General features: G+C 40.4%; 1 protein-coding gene across 2 annotated transcripts in view; it reads right to left on the reverse strand.

The window, feature by feature from the left end:
• The window catches only part of RHBDD1 (rhomboid domain containing 1), a 112,042-nt gene that overhangs the window by 90,120 nt on the left and 272 nt on the right, over positions 1-21,650 (reverse strand). Inside the window, exon 1 of one of the 2 annotated variants that reach the window (XM_039855788.1) lies at positions 20,307-20,475. The exons of the other annotated variant lie outside the window; for it this stretch is intronic. The gene's annotated coding sequence lies outside the window, so the exon portion shown is untranslated. Of the gene's footprint in view, positions 1-20,306; positions 20,476-21,650 lie in introns of those variants that run through there. 2 annotated transcript variants of the gene reach the window in all.

A 21,650-nucleotide genomic window follows, 5' to 3' on the forward strand; every position in this document is an offset into this window, starting at 1 on the left:
AGTTCAACGGAAAAGCTCCTCTACTTTTCACATTGGCCTTGAACATAATCTTCTTTAGCTACTGTAACTTTCTTGCGATTCTCCTAAATAATTATATCTATCGAACACCGTAACCTGAAATAGGATCAATGGAAAAACACGGCCTTGATCAGTAAGTAATCAGCTTACAAGAAATCGCAGATAAACCCTTCAGTATCGGTACAAACGATGTCCTGTGGAGGCCAGGCTACGGACGGCGGGAAAGCAAAACTAATTATTGCTTATGAAAAGTTCCCCCTCGGCCAGAATCATGAGCGATGAAGAGCACAAACAGAAAGGGAATGGCGTTTCCCCCACCATTTTTCACACTATGACCAGGCTCACGTTACACCTGCTTTATTGCTGCCCGGATCTGAAGGTCCCTTTCCGCTCGCCTCCCTCCCGGACTCTCAGTGCATCTCCCCACTGTGGACCCCGCTCCTGCTCTCCCGGGACACCGCGCTTTCCCATGACGTCACCCTCCTCCCAGCCCCCTCTTCTCTGCTTTTCACTTTTCATCTGTCCTTATTCTCTTTTTCACACACTCGTGGAACTTCACCTTCATGGTTTCTGTAATTCTTTTTATCAGGATGGTTCCTAAAGTTATGTTCTTCAGCTGAGATTCCTCAGTAGGTTTCAGGGACATCGTCTTACAGGAAGTACACAGTCTGCCTAATCTCTAGGTTTCTGAAAACTGAATTGTCCCCCCCTCACAGAATGACCACTGGGCCGTTCCTTCTACGACTCATTTATTTAATAAACAGCAAGTGCCAGATGCATACCAGTCCCTGTGCCAAGAACTAGAGGTACAGCAAAGAACAAAGCACTTACAATCCCAGCACCTAAAAGGCCCATTTCTACTTGGGGAGGGAAATGAAAATACTAGCTGCAGAAAATCGAAAAGATGAATAAAATGAGGTGGTTTATATTCTCAACATATGTATTCTTCATGTGAAGGCAGATACAACCACAGTCAATGGGACGAGTGCACAATATATGTGGGCTCCGCTTTTGTAGAGGCCACTAGAGTACTGGCAGAGATAGAATGCAAGTTTGAGTTTTAAGTAGCAAAGATAAATTGCCATTGTTTCATACTGGCTCCACCTACAGCCCAGTTTCCTTCCTAGTAGGTTATCAAGTTGGCCACCCAAGGTGAGGGATGCAGCCTGTAACAGGGTAATGGAAAATCCAACTGGTCCACGTGAAGATCAAATCTGTAACTTGACCTTGTGGGCCAGGCAGGCGCAGTTCCAGGAACACCAAGGACAAAGACGACAGATGACAACAAGGGAGCACTGACTGTAACATGAATACTGTCCTGCCCATTAGATGCAGAGACATTTTTAAAGTGCTGAGTTGTATGAGAGATTATAAAGGCATGATCAATAACAGCGACTTATCTATGAGCTGGAAACCAGTACGAAGTGTTTGGTTGTGGAAGCGATTTATTCAGTCTAATTTGTACCCAGGTCATAAATCCATGACCACAGCTCCAGAAAGAGCAGGCTAGTCCCTGCAGACCCGCCTCATGAACACATCCTCCCCCACACGCAACGTGCCCCAGACAACACTGACCATCCGGCCCTTCCGATTCTGCTCCTCCCCCATGTTCCCCATCTCAGGTACCCAGTTGTTCAAGCCAGAGATGTCAAAAACATCCTTGATACGTCCTTGGCCCTCATTACCCCGCTGTCCCCAAATCCCACCCACAACGCTTTGTTAATTCTTCCATGCAGCTCGTTATTGATTTACTTCCAACTATAGGCCACTACCCTAGTCTAAGTCACCGTCATTATTTGCCTGGATTACAACAAACTCCCTAACTGCATTCTCTGCTTCTCCTCTTATGCCCACCAACCACTGTCCACAGAATAATACTTGTAAAACTACAGCTGGATTCCCTTGCAGTAAGCCTTCAATGGCTTATCATTGCAGTTGGAATAAAGTCCATACCCTTCACCATAACCACACGCTTGCGATTACCAGCGCCCTGCCTGCCTCTCTGGTCTCGTCTCACACTGGTCTCTCCCTCGGTCACTATGTCCCAGCTACACAGGTGCTCCCACACCAGGAGCTCCGGCACAAACGGCACAGGGCAGATTTATCTTATCTGTTTAGATCACCAATGAATGAATACCCAGAGCCTAGCACAGTGACTGGCATGTAGTCAGTACTTAATGAGTAATTTGCCCAATGACTCAAGATTAGTATTTTTTAAATATATCTACATTATACAATAAATGGGACTAACTGAAAAGGTCGGAATCCCTGAGATGTTCATTTCTAAGTATTTATCCTACAATTTTAGCAACCTTCCCCACAGTACTAAGTATCCCACTTACTGTTTTTAGTTCCAAAACAGTATTTATAACATTTATCTCAACTTTACAGAAATAAACTTCTGATCCATTTAAAATGTATGATTAGGCTGCTTTGCCAGAACTATTCGATTTTAAAAAATGGCATTTTAATTATGTAGTTATCCATACCAGACAGCTCTATATCAAGGTTGTGACAGAGAGAAATGGGAAGACTTCTTAAAATATTGATAGGAAAATTAGCCGTATTTACCTTTAATGAGAAATTAAAAATTAAATAGATATGTAATAAGAAAAACTAAGTGGCCAGAACAAACAAAAGAATCTGAATTTATAACTTGAGAAACCAATGTGTCTCAAGGGGGAGAGAAAGGAGTTTTATAAAGAGGAAAAAGAAATTAATTATGGTGATTTTCAATTCTACCTACAAAGTAGGAAATACTTCATCATTATCATTTACCAAGGAGGTACATATCTCAACTTTCGGTTTAAATGTTCAAGAAGAATTCAGAGCATTACATTGCAAGAATATACTAGTTATAAATCATCTTACCAATCTGGCATCTGATAATAACCAAATTAATTTCACAAGAAAGAAACTAGTCTTAATGGGAGTAATCAAAAGCTATTCTGAAAACAGCCTTCTATGTCACTAAAAGTGCAACAAATCTTACAATTATTCACTGAGATTTTCTTGATTGTGTCAAGCTTTTCTTTAAAACTCAACTAAAGGTTTGTTGCTACATATTTGAGATAAATTAATGCTGTTATTAATGTCATTATTACTATTTTTATGCCTTTGGTAAATTTCATTTAAGTTCCATATATTTTAAACATATTCTCTAAAAATTCATAGGAGAAAGTGCAGGTTTGTCCAAGTCTTTTAGCAAGTATTTGTCAACTATCTGTCACTCAGGCTCAGACTTTGCTAATACCTGACTTTCCAGATGCTCAAACTTTTTTTTTTTTAATTGAGACATAATTCATATACCCTAAAATTCACTCTAGATATTAAAGTGTAAAGTTTGGTGGTTCTAAGTATAGTCACTACATGGTGAAATTCTCACCATTCTCTATTTCCAGAACATTTTCATTACACCAAAATGAAACCTGTTCTGAACATTTCATATAAACAGAATCATACAACATGTGGCCTTTTGTGTCTGGTTTCTTTCACTTAGTATGTTTTCAAGATTCATCTATGTTGCAGGAAGTATTACTAGTTCCTTTTTTATGGCAGAATAATACATCATTACATAGAGAGACAGACACTATATCTGTTCATTCATTATTTGATGGACAGCTGTGCTGTTTCCACATTTTGTCTATAATGAATAATGCTCATACGAACACTTAGGATTTGTTTTGCAGGAACTTATGTTGTTTTCAGTTCTCTTAGGCATATACCTAGAGTAGAATTGCTGAGTCATACGATAACTCTATGCTTTACTTTCTGAGGAACTGTCCAACTGTTTTCCAAATTTCTGTACCATTTTACATTCCCTCTGGCAGTGTGTGAGGGTTCCGATTTCTCCACATCCTCGGTGTGTGTTTTTATGCAGTTTTTTTTTTTTATAACCACCCTTGTAGGTATGAAGTGGTATTGATTCACATTTCCCCAGTGACTACTGATGAGCAAATGCTTACATTTTCATTGCTTAAAACGTAACATAAACACACATAGTCACAGGTACACATTAACATACAGACAAGCACTCGCCCGTGCCCGCTCATGTGCGGGTGGGCTCCCTCCCCGCAACACTTCTCCCTCCCTCTCTCCCTCCCTCCTCCCTCCTCCCTGCTCCCTCCTCTCTCTCTCTCTGTCTCAAAAACAGTTTAACAAGCTCAGGTGAAAAACGGCTTCAGAAAGATGAAACTACAAAGAGATCATCTTGGTTAAACTGCAAAGATTTAGCACTACTGTCCCTCCTGAGATGCGATGGGTTCGGTGAATGAAAATGCGCATCAATTGCAGGGGCGGGGCTTAGGCCAACACATGCAACTATGCACGCTGCAAAATCGGTTGTTTTTTTTTTTGAAAAAACAGAGGGTTACTGTACTTTATTGCTTCAAACAAAGCAAATATGCTATAGAAGTAGCAGACTGCTTATGCTAAACATAAAAACTTCCTCTGCTTTTTAAAATGACAAGAGCTGGATGACAAATTAGTGCATCATAAATACCACGTTAACTCAGTTATAATGTACACAAAACGCTAGACGTATTTTTCTCTCTTATTCCGTTTTCGTAGTCTACTCTCTCTAGGAATGAACTGAACTGGACCATTTCTTCTCACTCCTTCAACTTACTCAAGAATCTCATCATTCGTGGATTTCCTAATCCAAACATAAGAAATTATTTTCTCTGCTTATTACAATATTTGAGAACTTTTTGGTTCGGCACAATAATAATAAAATTCTCTGTTCATACAATAAAACTTCTTAGCATAATTTTATTTTTCCTAAAAGGTAGTCGCTTCCGTAGGTCCCAAGAGAACCCAATTACAAAATGCAGATTTTCGAGATAATTTTTGAAAATAAAAAAACTATATAGTATAATATTTGCATTTACTGAAAAATAAGAATGAAGACTTGCAAAGTAATTTGTTTCCTCTTTTCAAATACACGACTGCATTTCAAAATGTTTACGAAGCTTATGTGCAATACGCATAGTTGTTATACATACAGTTGTATATATGACATGTAAATTATGCTTTCAAAACTTAGTATTTAAATATTAAATGCAATAGCAGATGGCATAGCTTCACATCATTACACCACGTTCAATTCATCACGATGCATCAGCTACCGGTATTGATTAGTAAATGGGGGTATGGTGTGGGATCTTCATCAGAGTATCATAATCATTTAATGATAAGCTGACCATAAATGACAAATTTTCCTGGCCATCTAAATCTGTTAAAAGGCTACATTATTGATAAAATCAAAGAGAATCAGAGTAGGGCTCTCTATTTTCTTATTCACATTAAAGTCAGGGAAACACAAAGAAATGAAGACAATCGCATGAAAACTGACTTCATGAATAAAAAATGAAAATGAATCAAATTATATTAAGAAAGTAATGGAAATCTAGTCTTCATGAATATCGTGACACTCTCAGTAATTATATTCCAGTATCTATTCCTGGAAATATCTACAACTTAGACTCTGCTCCAGAAGAAACTGGGAATTGAGATCATTTTCCGCTTTTGAGGGCTGCAGAGACCTCCATTTGTACGATGCTTCTCCAAACTCCTATACTTCATCATTATAACCACACGGGCCAGTGTCTCATCCGGCTTGCTGCAACTGTCAGATTGTCTCCCTGTGGCCAACTGGCTAAATCTTTCCGATTTTAAGCTACTAGACCTAGAGTTTTTAATACACAAGAGCTCCTTCTTCCTTTTTCCCCTCCTACACCACCTTCCCAAATGAAAACAAACAAAAACTTTTCCTGACCTCAGGGACAACGTCCAGCTGTCTTTTACAACAGCCTTGAGTATCAGTGCCATCCATGTGGGAGGCAGAAACACTGACCTCTGGTGAGCTTGGACTTAACACTACTAAAACAACAGAAGAAGTACAAGAATATTCCAGGCAAGTAAGCAACCATGAGAAAAGACATAAGTTATGTGGTGACAGACCCCAGCAAAGATCATGCCCGATTACCAGTCTTCCCCCAATCCACTTATATAATGCCTGACCTGATTTGCTTTACATCCAATCTTATGTTACCCCCTGCCCCCAACTCATCATGCTTTCTCACCTATAATAGCTTTCTGTACTTCATCGCCATACGACTGAATAATGTCATGGTTATGAGAATGGACTATGAGGCCAAAGGGCCTGGGTTCGAATCCCGACTCAGTTGCTTGGAATTGTATGACCTTGGGCAAGTTCTCAATTAATGTATGCCTAAGTATCCTCATTTATAAAACAGATGCTAAATCATAATACTAGCTTCATGGGGCTGATGAGTCAATATACATAAAACATATAGAATACCTGAAGCATAATTGGTACTATTTAAGTATTAGCTGATATTAAATCTGATTAACTTCAGGCATTTCGGCCTAGGATTCAAGTTCTGATAATATTTATATACCTTCCTCAATAGTAACTAATATTTATGCAATTATTAACAGTTTACAAAGGCGCTACGTGTAATTTGTGTCATTTCATTCTCACAATCCTGTGAAGACCAAATTAGTTCTGTGTTATCTGTACCTGGTCTACACTGCACTTGCCAAGAAAATCACTTACCTGTCCTGCCGCCCACCCTGAAGCCTGCTCTGTAGCGTTGCCCACGCGACAAGCAGCTCAGTGGAGCTTCTGTCCTGGAGACTGACTGTGGATGTTCAAATTTCAGCCCTCAGCTTTCTCTGTCCAAGGTGCTTAATAAGTTTGGGCCTCTCCACAGAAGGGCGGCCACACGGGGGCGCTCTCATCTCCAGAGGTCACCAAAGTGACTGACACATCCCATAGCTTGTATTTTAAGTCCGACCATTCCAAATATAACTACCCATTTAGTGAAAATCCTTTCATGAGTTTTGGTGTGAAACCACAAAAAAGCGACGGAAATCCCATTTTCCTAGATAGATAAAGAAACCAAGATGACAATGATCGTAAAGTGGATGATTAGGGCTCAAATGCAGCGATTGCCACCAGGCCAGAGGGTGCTGCTTACCTGTCGAGCCCTTTAACCTGCTCTCACAGCTGCCACCCTAGCTGCTACTGTCCATACTGCCCCGGCCGTCCTGTCTGTCCATCACTCAAGAAAGCCAAGGTCTGCACTTCCACGGCATATAACAAATGCCCCCCAAATCTGTAAGTGGTTAAATAAAGATCCTTTGAAATTCCAAGCCGTGATCTAGAAGCAAGCCAGAAGAGTTCTAAGTTCTGCTTCATAGTATCTTCTAACTTAAGACACCAGTCTAGGAATCCCTAAACGAGAGTGTGAGATTTTTCTTTCTTGGAGGGTGTGAGAGAATTTTTTTAAGCACTAAAATGAACTAAAATAATGTTTCAATTTTAGTTCAACCTCTACTTGTCTTACAGGGTGGAAAATTAAATTAGAACTAATCTGAGTAATAATAAGTGAGGGAAAAAAGTGATTAAAAGTGTAAAGATTTCAATACTTACCATTCAGCAAAGGACTTCCTTTCACAAGAAATAAAAGCTTACCAAAGAGAAAAGAGAGAGCAAGACACTTTAAGTTAGATACTGCTTTTGGCAATAATGAAACTCACTGAAATATAATGTCTGTTTTAGAAAAAAATATATATTACGGGGGAGAATTACACTTTTAAGACTTAAAAATAAGTAAACAGATATCTTAAAGTAAAATTCCCAGAAAACAAACCAATGTGAAGAAATTCTGGGACGGAAACAGTAAAGTTGCTAGGGGCAGAGAGTATGCCAGCAACTTTGGGGAAAACGGGTAAGACTTGTGTAGTCCAAAAATATGCAGACAGCATCTACGGGAGAGAGGGGTAAGGCTTCACAATCCATTTTCCCCAAAATACCCTATTAACATGCTCTCTAATTAAAAACAGTGTGCTTGCTATGCAAGAACAGCTTCGAGGCAAGTCCCCTGGCCACTTGACCCTAACTCTGCACCCCACTTCCAACTAGATTTCTACTTCTGAGCCCCTTAAGTACAAAAATTCTAGAGCCACCAGAATTTCTGGAGCGATTGTATGCAGGCATTTTAATAAAATTTATTTTATATGCACAAAAATTACTGTAGCAAAACTAGAGTGGTAGCTATGAAAGAACTTTTAATATGGGGAAGTGGTTTCAAATGACACAATCGCCTGTTCTAAGCCACGGAAATACCTGCCCAAGGCAGTAAATGGAATCACCAAAAGAAACTGTCAAGTCAGGCTTTGATAATCAGTTAGTTCTATCCTATGAAGTCTAACAATATTCCGGAAGTGGTAAGATTGATTGAGTGCTGCTGGGAAAAGATCAATTTCAACTACGAGGGAATGTGGCACCGGACAAAGTAGATGGGGTTAGACAGAGACTTCGGCTTCCGCCCTGCCCTGCAACTGAGGAGGAGGAAAGGAAGGCGTAAGAACTAAAAAGATAAAACAAGAAAACAAAAAGCCACCAACTACCACAACTGAAATCAAGTTTTGCTGCTCCACTGAGGACTGGCTGCTAAGGATGAAAAGCCTAAAGAATAACTGGTTTCAGGAGAAGGCAAAGGACTCAGGAAGGGATGGCAGATTTAGGAGATGCTCTAAACCGGTTTCAACGACAACGGGGTGCGTGTGTCAGTTTAAGGTCAACTGAATTACGTAAAGGAAATGAAGATCCACAATTCATTCGTTCCAAGGGACTAGGCATTTTGCCGAAGAGAAAGGAAAAGACGAGTCTGCGGCAGTCGTGAGCTATCTGCTGGGGGTTCCTGGCAATTCGAAACTTTAGGTAAAAAGAACAGAAGATTAAAATGAATTGGACAGACTATTCCCCAGTGAGACAGCGCTTTCTCCGCTGCCTCTGCCAGCTGTCCTGGTTCTGTTCCTAGCTTTCGGGTCCTGAATGTCCAAGATCATCAAACTTTTGAACGGTCCATTTCTTTAGGTTGAGTTGCATCAAGTTCCTCCGTAGCACAGGAAGCTCCAAAAGCTAAAGTCTAGTCTTAGGATTGCAATGTTCTCCCCAAACACAGACTGAGGCATAGATAGAGAAACAGACTCAGAGATGCACAGACAGACGGAGAGAAAGAAATCTATCAATTCTGCCTGGTGGAAGAAAAGTTTAACTTCATTCTAACTTAGAAGAGGCTAAATTCTTACAAGGGTCACCAATGTGATCGGCCAACAAAATAACATACTGACCACATACCATTGGTGGGACAAAGCTACTAGGTTCAGGGGAAAAAAAGGCCAAACTACACACGACTGTTCCTTGTTTCAGAGTTTAGAAGTTGCTTTGACTATTCCTTGCACATAATTAGAGAGGCAGCAATGCTAAATCTCCATCGGGTGGCAAAGAATGTAGATTGGAAGAAATGGAAGTACCCCAGGTTACCTTCTAGGTCACCAGAAAAGTGACAGAAGATTCTGCAGTAAATAGGAGTCCTTTTATGCACACACATACTTTTATTCATTTGCTAGGTGGCTTTCGAGCATTCTCACTGGCATCGGAAAAATCATGCATGGCACAGGGCCTCTTAGTCACCTGGCCTTGGATTTCTCAGGGATAAAAACACAAGGAAAGGGGGACAGTGTAAAGGTCCCCTCCCCCACACTCCTCCCAGAGTCACGCACATCCACGAGCAAGTCCAGGCTGGTGGCACCTTACCAGGGTGGCCGGGCCTTGCTCCTCTCTGCACCTCCCTAACTTTGGGAAAACACTTAAGTATGAAAATCCAGATTAGGTGGGGACATTTCAATTTCATAAATCCAACCCAAGCAGCAGCTAACAGAAAAAAAAAAAAACAAACCTTTGTGTGGCTTTGTTGGCAGAACAGGAGACCTTGCTAAAAGGTTCCCTTGAAGGCCCAGTAATTAAATTTAAAACACAGAGTACTCAGCCTTATTTCCTAGTACTCTCCCATGGCTTCTCTCCCAATCAGACAGCGTTTGCCTCTGGGTATCTGCTTGGTGCCAAGGGGTTGGTCAAGGTGGCTGACATGAATGAGACCACCCAGCTGTTCTGTTCATGAGCGTGTTACTTAGGCAAATTCATCAAGCCATGTCTCAGCTTCTCCATCTGTAAAATGGATTGGTATGAGGATTCGTTTGTTTATTTATTTATTTTGGGCAAGGCAAGCCTTGGTTGACTTCACAGATTGCAAGGACCTTGTCAGCTTACAATCCCTTATTTTTATTTTTTTAATGCCTACAGCACCTGGTGTTCCTTGGTGGTCTCCCATTCAAGTACTAACCAGGCCTAGCCCTGCTTAGCTTCCAAGATCAGACGGGATTGAGCTTGAGGATTCGTTTACCATACTCTTGATAACTGTAACTATTTGTTGTTGTTATCACGCAACACTGTTACAGGCTGGGATCCTCCCAGAAGCAGACTCCAAGACAAGAGTTTCTGTGCAAGTATTTATTTGGGAGGCAACAAATACCCTGGTAGCGTTGTGGAGAAGCAAGACAGGGCAGGCGAGGCTGCCGGAAATGTGTGCACTTTCAAGCGAGTCATCCCAACGAGTGGCTAGAGCTTAACCCCACTGGTTACCTGGGAGTTCGTATAGTTATGCCTCAGCGCTATCTCCCGAAGACTAGGGGCCTGCCTTAAAGCCCCATCACTTGTGGCTTGCCATAGCAGGCAAAGCAGGTGTCAGGGGCCAAAGAAAGCATTCGGGCAAAGAACTGCAGGTATTGGAGGCAACAAGTCTGACCCCAGACATTTCCTCCCACTCCTCCCAACCCAGTATATTCTTCCCTGACCTGCATACTCCCAGCTCGGGTCCTGCTGGTTCCCTGACCATGTCAACGCTTACTTATCTCCCACAATGCTTTCCACACATGTGGTCCACCAGCGCCAAGACGGTGTCACCAGAGGCCTGATATCATCTTTACCAAAACTGCCTTAGTTTCTTGCTATGTCGAATGGAGCAGTAATAGTAGCTAAACTAGATCCTAGAATCCTTGTAAAGATTAAATGGACTTACGGCATCAAAGTGCTTAGAATAATGCCAAGCACACAACAAACACTCATTAAATTTTAGTTAAACACTCATTAAATGACTTAAACAGAAATACTCATCTGCTACCGTTTCAGTTTCTCTAAAATAGTGGTCAAAGAGCCAAATCCCTGGCTAACTTCTCTCTCTCTCTCTCTCTCTCTCCTCTCTCTCTCACACACACACACACACACACACACACACACACACACACACACACCAGTTCATCCTTGGTAGTGGCTGTGTGCCATTATCCCATTCGATATTCCAAACCTTACGAACCAGGTATCATTTCCCCATTTTATAGATGAGCAGGGATTTTCACAAAGACAATCTGGCTCCAGTCTCCTTACTGTTAAAAAGTTGCTAGTCAGGTTTGTCTGCAGAAAAGTTGAGAGTTTTTAACGCTCGTTTACACTCAGACTCCAGCAATTCATCAAAATTACCATGGAAATATTCCTACTGGTTACTGCTCGGTAGCTTCAGTTCCTTAAGGTAAGCTGATTGTAGGGTAGAGGACACGTCACCCCAAAATATGCCACTTGGCATAAGGATTATTTTGAGCTGGAGGCCACCGAGAAGATGCAGATGCCCTCCCCTATTTGCCTAAAAACAGCACACTTTGCGAAGATACCACCACCACCACCAGAAAGATGAGTTTAATCACCAGGGACAACCTCAGATCTGGCACCAGAGGAAGCTACATAAACTTTACTAACCAGCCCTTATCTTCCATTTGATCTCTCACATATTTGCCTTCCTATTATCTGCTGCCCTAGAAACTGAGTCCTTTCCTTTCTCTGGTCACTTCTCAAAAAACTTATTGTTCTTTTGTTAAGATGCTACACAAGTCCAGATCCTAACCATTCGTTTGAATTGCACATCTCTGGGTACTCCCACTTGTATGAGTGACACACACGCTAATAAACTTGCTTCTCTCTTGTTAATGTCTTTTGTCAGTCCTGTTTACAGGGCCCCAGAAGTATAGAAGGAAAACGAATTTCTTCCTCTCTTACATGAACTTGACTGTGATTCTCAACGTGAGCCTGTCTCTCTAGATTTCGGGGTGGCAGTCTGCCCTGTGACCTCAATTCTCTGATGGACCTAAAGAAAAGTCGTTGATTTTCAGTTTGTTCAGGCTTTTTTGCTGTGAGGACAGGGGAATGACTTCCAAGCTATGCTCGCCTGAGCTGAAACAGGAAGTGATTCCCAGTCTTTTAATAACAGATTCAACAGTTCAATCACCGAAAGAATTAGGAAGGACATTAAGAAAGGTCCACTGGCGAATTCCATCGAACATACCAAAATGTGTATGCATTCTGAAACTATTTCAGATGCAGAAAATCTCACTACCTAAGACTTTTACTCTGTCAGATGGGATTGTTTCTTTGACACAATTCAATTTGTAGATCTGTAAGAGAGTAGTGCAAAGTATCTCGCTTCTTTTGGTAATCGTTATTACACAGTCATAGCTTAAGAATCAACAGAAAATCAGTTTTCAAAATCAAGTTAAAAACAAAGAAGTAACAATAATGCAAATATAACTTTTCGCATTTGGAATATACAAATAGAAAAGCTAAGGAATGAAAGCCCCCACGCTTTCTCCGACTTTGTCCCACCGGGTCCTAGCATCTGGAAAGGATTCTGGAAAGGTGGGAGATTGGGGGGGCGGGGTATGTGTGTGAAATGTGCCCTGCTTGGCATTTTATCACCCACCGACTCCCCAGGCCCTATACTGCAAAGTAAACTTTAATGTGAGAGGGAAGCCAGAGAGGAAAAACGTTTTTTCTACCTTTTAAAAATGACTGGCATAAAGGATCACTATCTCAACTATTAGCCCTGTGTTTTGCCAAATCTCCAAATGTTGCATGGTCAGATCACGTCATTTCGCCTTTGAAAAATGACTTTTGCAGAAATGCACCTGCATATTATTAGAGGCCCTGAACAGGTCTCACCCAAAGGACTGCCACCCATTGAAGCTAAAACACACACACACCTTAATTTCACCTAGTAACCTGATATGTTTTCTTCAACCTCGAGATACTCAGCTATTTGGTTGCTTTTTTCCCCTTTTACTACTAAGTCGTGTCCTATGTCATCTACAACTGACACTTTTTGGAAATGGACAAATAATGTGGAAATAGGTAATAGGTACCAATACAGAAACGTTAAGTCAATCCAATTCAGAGAATGCTTTAGGTAAGCTTCCTCACCTGCACCAGGCTTTGAAAGACAAAAAGTGGATAAAAGAAAGGTGTTTTAAAGAGAGGGAAGCCCCGTGCACATGCTGTTAGCAGAGAAACATGAAATATAGGAAAGTATAAGCTAATTAGTCCCATTAGTTCTGCTACAAATTTGTTCAAATATAATTAATATATCAGGGAACGATTTGAACATAATGCAAATCTCGCATTCGATTATGCGTAAATTCATCAGCAAGCACCAGGTGAATGCAGAAAACTGCAGCCAGCTGGAGCAAGTTGCGTGGAAAAGCACAAAATGTACACATTTGCACACCTCAAACCAGCTACCTCAGTTCGCAGCCTACTGAGTTACATCCACTCACATCTGCAGTATGATTTGCCATCCAATCTGGATAACCCTCCTTCCTCCGCTGACAATAATTCACATGCTGCAATCCTTCCGACAACCACTTTCACAAGCAAAATCTAGGACTTTTTGAAGGTAAAGTGCCATATTTATCATAGTACTTATGTATTTTTTAATCATTTAACGTGTAAAACTGTGCTATCATTAAGTTCCTTTTTTTAAAAAAAATATACCACTGACAAAGATTTTTCATGTTTTGCTAACACCATTTGCGCCTTAAGCTCTGTGGTTTTCAGTGCATGATTTTGCATAGAATGGTGATTTTAGGAGTGGCTGTGTCACATTCTAGCAGAGCTGACTATGCCACTGGTATAAAGTGTGTAGGAGGGAAGGCAACCTGCATCTAGGAACTGCTGCTTGTTAGCCATTATTATTCCACTCTCTGCCCCCCATGCTTTATTCTTGTAATCCCATTCTTTAACAAAACTCTGCAAAGTTACTCTCATCGCTCAAATATCAAAAATACCACATGCTCTCAACTTTCTCAAACAAATTAGAATAACAGGGGACAAACCGTTTCTCAACCTCTCAAATATGGTCCCTACTTTTATGTCTTCTCTACCAAAAGTTGTTTTAACTTCCTTCACGTGGAACTTAAAAAACAAGATTCATTTAACGTGGGGCATTTGTTTACTTGACTATATATCCCAAATGTGCCAAGGTTTCATGTCTAATTGTAATTATTCAATGACACAGACAACATTTGTGTTTGGCCAGGTGCTTTTAGTAAGAGAATCCAGTATAATGTTTAGTTAGAGTATACCAATTTCATCAAAGTAGTAAAGGAAGAGTAAAATAAGAACCCAAGATCAGATGCTCTGACAATACATGCAGCTCAGTGAACAAAGTGCATTTACATGCATTGTGCATGTTTCACTTCAAGACAGAATACAAGGTCAGACCACTGTCAGTTACAATAAGCTTCTAAACTTCTGGTCAATTACCTGGTTAATGATAAAAGACAAGGCTATGACATCATTATAGCTATAATTAATTTACACAGATCGGCTTCCTGTTAATCAAATACATCTTTAAAAGCATTTAATTATTTTTCACCTAGAAAGCAACACTCAGCTTTGTTAAGTGAAAAGCAATCTTGCGGAATTCAACATGAAAGGCTGTCAGGCTGCTTGCTCTAAGACATAAAGGACAAAAAGCTTCCCAGAGCACACTGCTGCAGTACAGGAGCTGTTGCCCCATTCCAGCAAACAGAAGCACGAGATGATGGATAACATAGGACATTTGAACCGTTTCCGAACACAAAGTTGTCAGGCAACTGGGGTAAATAGATAGGGTCTGGGAAAAGAAATGTCCCAATGCTCTTTGTCTAAAGGATACACAGGGCTAGCAACGTTAACGTATGAGGTAGAGGACGGTGGTGAGGGCATAGTCTTTGGTTAGATCTCTATAATACACCGTCTTTGTGACCTTAGGAAAGTCATTTCACTGCCATTTGTCACTTGTAAAAGGAAATAATGTAGGCTCATTTGGTGTTATGAGAATTAAATGAGATTATATTGAGATTATATATATAAATATAAACTGGGAAATCCATATAAATAAACTCAGGCTCAACAATAAATTTTAAAATAGCTTCAAAGTATTTTTATAACTTAGTAACCAATTAACATTTTTCTGGGATTTCTATGACCCTACATCCTTAAACTGCATCATGTGATTCAATTACACATATCTTTTTTTCAAAAAATATGATGGGATATGTGAAAAGTAGAAATTCTTTCAATTAAAATAAATTTTATAATAAAATCTCAAACCAGAGTTTCTGTCAAGATCTTTAAATTTGAGAATTTAATGAGCCACCATTTTAGTAAAAAAAAAATCTGGATATGTCAGATGGCAAAATTTTTATTTTTCTCTCCTTTTTTGAAGTGTTACAGTCTTAACAGAAATGATTAGATTATCTTTATACATGCAAAATGAAACCACTGGATTTTGTGTATAACCTTGACTTTCGCTCCGCAGCGAGATGAGTTAGTGCCAACTCCCATTCTGATCCATCACCACTTATGATCCCCAGTATCAATCATGAGCCGATCCTTCCCTCACAGACTACAAGTTTTAGTGTAATGAGGGCTCATTAAAGTTCTCCGACTGACAGCCCTTCAGACGTCGGTCCTTAAACCAGGAGGCACGAGGGGAGCGGCGAAGGCAGCATCCAACCGTCACCCCCTCAGTGGATTCAAGGAATTCCACTCCCGCGTTCGGGCCATGCCAGACTTGTCCACCTAAAATCAATAAAAAAGTGATAGCCGCCCCCTCCCCATTCAATCTGTGTAAGGATTGTCAGCGAATTATTTACGTAACTGATGTCTACCCAGCATAAGAACTAGTCGAGAGCGGGGAAAGCACACCAGACTTCAGAGAGGTTGTCTATGTTCCCAGAAAGCACAAAGGATGTCCCCTGCTACGTGGTGGGGGCAGCTTGGGGCTTTTTGCCTGCCCAGCATCAGTACCTCACTCTTTCAGTGACAGAACTCCACCTCCCACCCCACTGCATGTGGCCCTGGGAGACCAGCAGTCAGGGTGCCGGTGACCACAGCCAGAATGATGACTCTCTCCCTGTAATTGAAACATGTGGCGACACTAAGACCAACAACTGAAGCCAACATTCAGAGAATTAATATTCAGAGCATTAAATTTTCCAAACCTTGAGAGCTCACCTAGGTGCTGTCCTTTACCAAGACCTGGTGATCTGGTTTTTCCGTCGCTTCTTGTTCTTGAATAAGTTACCTAGATAACCTAGTTAATGCAGTTTCTGTTGTTTGTAGTCAAAGAGCCCCACCCAGAATACTAAAGTGCTTAGTAAGCAGAACCAGTTTACTTCAGGATCGCCAGCTCTCATTCTGAGTACAACACTGTAGCTCACAAGGGACCCAAAACGTGGAGGGGCAGGTGTGCTACAGGCATGCTATTCTTAAATATTCCTAAAAAGACTGCACAGAGCCAAGGATGTGCGGGCAAGATTAACTTCTGCATACCTAAGACAAAGTCCTCTCGGAGTCACATACTTAGTGTGTAAACTTGGACACTGGATGAAGAATGCGATTTCAAAAGGAAAACTGATAGTCTAAAATCTGTCTTCTATTTATACAAGTTTATGTTTTTAAAGAAATTTCTAATGATTGAAGTGATTTTCAAAACATTGTACTCTCTGCCTTTTTTCTTCATTGAAAATGGACTAGTCTAAACATTTAATGTCATCACTTGATGAAAACTTCTCACTAGAACTTTCAGACAATGAATCAATTAAATTCATCCACTCAAAAAAAGTAAGAAAAAGAGAGAAAAAAAAATGAATAAGAGCCTCTTTGATCTTACAGCCTTTGGGAAGGAGCATGGAGGTATCCTGCATGCTTTTCTGCAGAAAGATTTACCTCTTCACTTTTCACTATCATGCAAGTCATTAACAGACATAAATCATCACGTTTCTCTAGTCATGAGCCCAGAGGAAAAAAACCAATGAATGTGAAACTATAGCAATAAAAGCATTAAGCATATAATTTTATATCTCACTGTCTATATTCCTTCATTTAATAATATTTGAGCATCTACCAAGGGAGAAGCAGTGTCCTTTGGGCAACCGTAGCCTAGAAAGAAAAGCAGACACACAAACAGCAACATTACAGTGTGATAAAGAAATATAATAGAACTGTATACAAAGGTTCAAGGCATGTTTAGAAAACAGTAAAAATAAGTTTTAAAGTTTTGTATGGGGTGTGGGGGTAGAGAGAGAAAAACAAAGAAAATCCTGGGACAGGCATCATCCCGTGGGCAATAGGGAAAGAGAGGAAATGACCCATGAAACTCATAGTCAAAAGCGGTGGAGCCATCTCGCGATAATAAAAGGATTTGTTTCAAGCCATCACTTGGTGAACATACAGCTACAGGCTGGAAATTCAGGAATCTATAAGGTTCCTGATTACTACAAAATTAACACACCCCAAGAGAGAGGAGGAAATCTTCATGACTTTGGTATGAAGGAGGCTTCTACTACATGTGCACTGTGCACAGTATTTATTCCCACATTTGTTCCAAGTTAGAATCACAACTGATTTATTACAACACACATAACTGCAAGTTGCTGGTATATGTAACATAAAAAATGTAGCAAAATTTCTTTCACAGTGTTGCCCTAGAGACTTTCAATAAAGTCCAAAATTAGAAGTGGCTGCCAAAACACACACTCCCCTATATAGCATTTATATAAAACTGAAGTCATTATAATATGTATATAAATTTCATTCATGACTATCATGATGTTGTGACTTTGAATTAAAAATGCATAAGCAAGTTAACACCATGGAGAAACAGCTGCCGTTGCAATGACAACATTCCTTAAGCTGAAGCCAGATTTACCATCAAATCTGGATGCCACTGCTGACTGGTACGTAGCCTCAGGCAAATCATATTACTCAATCCTGCTGACCTTCTTTATCCATAGCCGAGGAAAACTTCACGAACTTCCTAGAGTCATTGTGAAGAATAAATGAAATATATGAAAGCACGTAGCACACCCCTAAAGTTTGTTTCCTATTCGCCCTTTCGCTCCATAAAGTAATGAGCATTTTCCCCCCACAGAAATAAGCTTTATTATTTTATAATCACGATGTGCATGTAACAATGGCCAGGAAACTAGATGGTAAATAACACCAACATGCAAACCTGAATGCACATGTTGTTAGTTGGCTATCATCTAAATCCCAAAGGGCTCCTACACACTCTCTATTGCTTCCCAGAAATTTGATACATTTTCTTCTCTGAATACAGCCAAAATTATCCACAGGCTTTGAAATCACGATCTTGATATTGCACAGAGCAGCTGGTTGATTGAAAGTGCCTCCCCTCCCCCACACTCCAGCTGTCACCGGGAAACCCTCCTTGAAGTGTGAAAAGACAATGCGATACTATTACTGCTATTAATAACAGTCTAACAAATACTTAGCATTCAAAATTATTTTTATGAAAGCTTACTATTAACCAAAAATTAACTCTTTTAAGAAAAATCCTTTACCATATAAATGCAAACCAGCTGCTTTCATACAACAAAAAAATGAGGACAGTAAATACAAGTAAAGTATTTCCATTGACTCCTTGCTCCTTTTTGCTTGAGTCATTTGTAATGCTAAACAACAGCCAGTTAAAATATTAAATAGCTTTAAGTGATACAGCTGTCACAGCTTGGAGAAATTTTTTTAAAAAGGTTGGATGATCTCTCAAAAAACGTGCATAAATACCTATTTTTGTAAAATATGGGTCAGACTGAAGGCTGGATTTTTTTTTTTTTTTTTTTTAATAATCACTCGCTCCTCTGCTTGAGAAGCTATACTACATGTTTGACAATGCTGAAAACCTCAGGTGTCGTCTCCGGAACAAGTTTGTGACTCCCTACTCACAAGAATTCATAATGCCCTGACTTTTTTAGGTCATCCCATCCTTCAGCTGAAGAGTTTCATACCCAATGTCTTGGACTCCAAGGTTCCAGGGACATGCCTCTGAGTGTCACTACAAGAGGTTCAGGATGAGCCCTTCTGCCTCCGTCTTAAAGCCTCTCAGCGCTACAGGGAAGATTCTGCTAAACAGGGTTCCCTGTTAAAAATATGAGGTACCCTGCTTAGATGACTATCAATGCAGCATAACAGGAATCTATCTTTTTAAAACATTTTTATATTTTTAAAGTTTTGAAAAAAAAGTTTATATGTATACGCACATATCTAACTTTACATATATATAATTTATCCCCATCTGCATGTTACAAAATTATGACCTAGTATGACTCCTTTCAAGGATGTTCCATGCTCCTGTTCATATGTAATCTATATACACAAAAATACATAGGAATTTTTATCACTTTAAAAAAAATGAGACATAAAAATTTTCAGTTATCATTAACCATCCATGGTGAAAAATAACTGTATTTCAGAGCTAACAATATTTTCTTATACTTTGGTGCACGTTTTTACGGAGGGCTCATCTCCTATAACGTCCCCTTCAGTAACTGACTGTCTCATTACCTAAGATATTTAATCACCCCCTGACCTTGGCCTTCCAATAAGCACCTCAAAAACTCATGGAAGTTGCTCTGTTACAGTAATAAAACTGAAAATAGTGTTTTCTACCAGGTTTACAGTTTTAACTTTCTCCAAGTGTCTGCTTTCTCTCATTCACAATAATGCGAAAGCTTTGACTTCGCTTCAACATCTTGGATCATTTAAAAAGCAAAGCCACGCAGTTAGGCAATAATAAAACTACCTCATTCATGACAACGAGGAAATGAATAAGATAAAATTAGTTTTGAGGTGGCAACTACCCATCTTTCCCCCTGTCCAACATGCAGAGTCATTTGAACGTCTATGCCTCACACACAGTGGGCACAGTTTGCACTTTATTTCACTTTATTCAATGTGCTGCATAGTAACACATCATAATTCCAACTCTATAGCAGAGGAAATTAAGGTTGGGAGGATGTTAACTTGTCTAATGGACACAATCGGTACATAGCAGAGGTCGGGTTCAAAGCAGGGTCTGCCTGACCCCAAACCACTGCTAGAGATCTCTGAAAGAACAAAAAAAATGGGGCCTTTGACAAATGCATGCTTCATGATGGGACAGGGTTAATTTAGTGGTACCATTACCAACATTATTTCTAGAAGCTGATATCCAAAGTGACTCGTGTGTATCTGAAAACTCTCTCACCCACAATATCCAGGAGCCATGGTGTCGCCTTGTGTGCACTGTGCTCTATAATCGAATTCTGTGGTTTGGACCAGGGCAGCATTGACCCTTCTCAACATCAGAATGAGTCTAGGCTTTGGGGCAGCTGCTTCGAGTCCTGAATCTTTCTTTCTCCCCCCACACTGGCCCCCTGAAAAAGGAAGGGAAAAGTTTTGAGTAAACTGATGATCTGAAAAAACAGCAGGTGGCAGGCACATCTAACCTAACTCTTGTGTTGGGTCCAGAATCCGTAGGTATGGGGGATGGATAGGATGAGGGCCTCTCTGCTATCATGGAGCTGTGACATATGGGAAAGAAAGATAAGGATAGAAATATCTTGTCCTGTCACATGCTTGCAAGTCACTGCTCCATAATACGGTTCAGCTCTAAGGCTAAGGCCAGTTATTCACCCTACCTTCTTCATTCCATCAATTCCATTCTGTGACTACCAAATGTCTGTTCTTTATCACTGCACCAGTAATTCCCAAGCTTTAGCACCTAGGTGCACTGGATCAACTAGGATCCACTGGAAGGCTTGTTAAAATAAAACAGATTTCTGATTCAGTAAGTCTAGGGTAAGAGACCAAAATTTGCATTTCCAAGAAGTTCCCAGGTGATGCTAATGCCAGTAGTCCTTGGAAAATTTAGGGACCCAACAAACTGCTATTCTTCCTAACATTACCTCTTTCCCAAGCCCAACCACACCAGCAGCAAATTAAATGTCTTTAGTTTATAAGAACCAGCAAAAAAAAAAAAAGACATAAATGTGAGACTTTAGACTTTTAAAAAGCAATTCCAAAGAATTAAAAAAAAATGCTGTCACTGAGTGTACGGCAAAGGGACCTACACATATAGATGACTCAATCCAGACTAAACAATAATTCATTTTGATAGCAGTCCGAGTCTTCGAAAGGGTAGGTTTGGAAAAGCAAGCAGGTGATCCGTTTTGGAGGTTTTAAAGGTCTGGGCAGAAAAGGGTTAAATTCGCTTAAATGAGTTTCCTATCTCCTGTTTAGAGAAATACCACTACTCGGGTTACGGTAGCGTTTGCCACACTTGTTCGGAGAACATAAAGTTACTGTTCTAAGAGCACTTGAAACTGCAAGCTGCTGCTGACGCAACATCACTTTCAACTTTCAACTTCCGGCTTTCAAAAGCAATCCTTTAACAAGCACAGAGCAAACGCCACCCTCCGAAAACCTAAAGTCGCCGAGATGGGGGAGTAGAGACGACCCCGGCAGCGTCGCGCCAGGAAACGCCCACGCCACTCTCGTACCCACCGAGGGTGCCTAGGTTGCGGAAGCCACTGCCTCCAACCCCTACCCT

Source organism: Pteropus medius, unplaced genomic scaffold, assembly GCF_902729225.1.
Source record: "Pteropus medius unplaced genomic scaffold, Ma_sr-lr_union100, whole genome shotgun sequence".
Classification (NCBI taxonomy): domain Eukaryota; kingdom Metazoa; phylum Chordata; class Mammalia; order Chiroptera; family Pteropodidae; genus Pteropus; species Pteropus medius.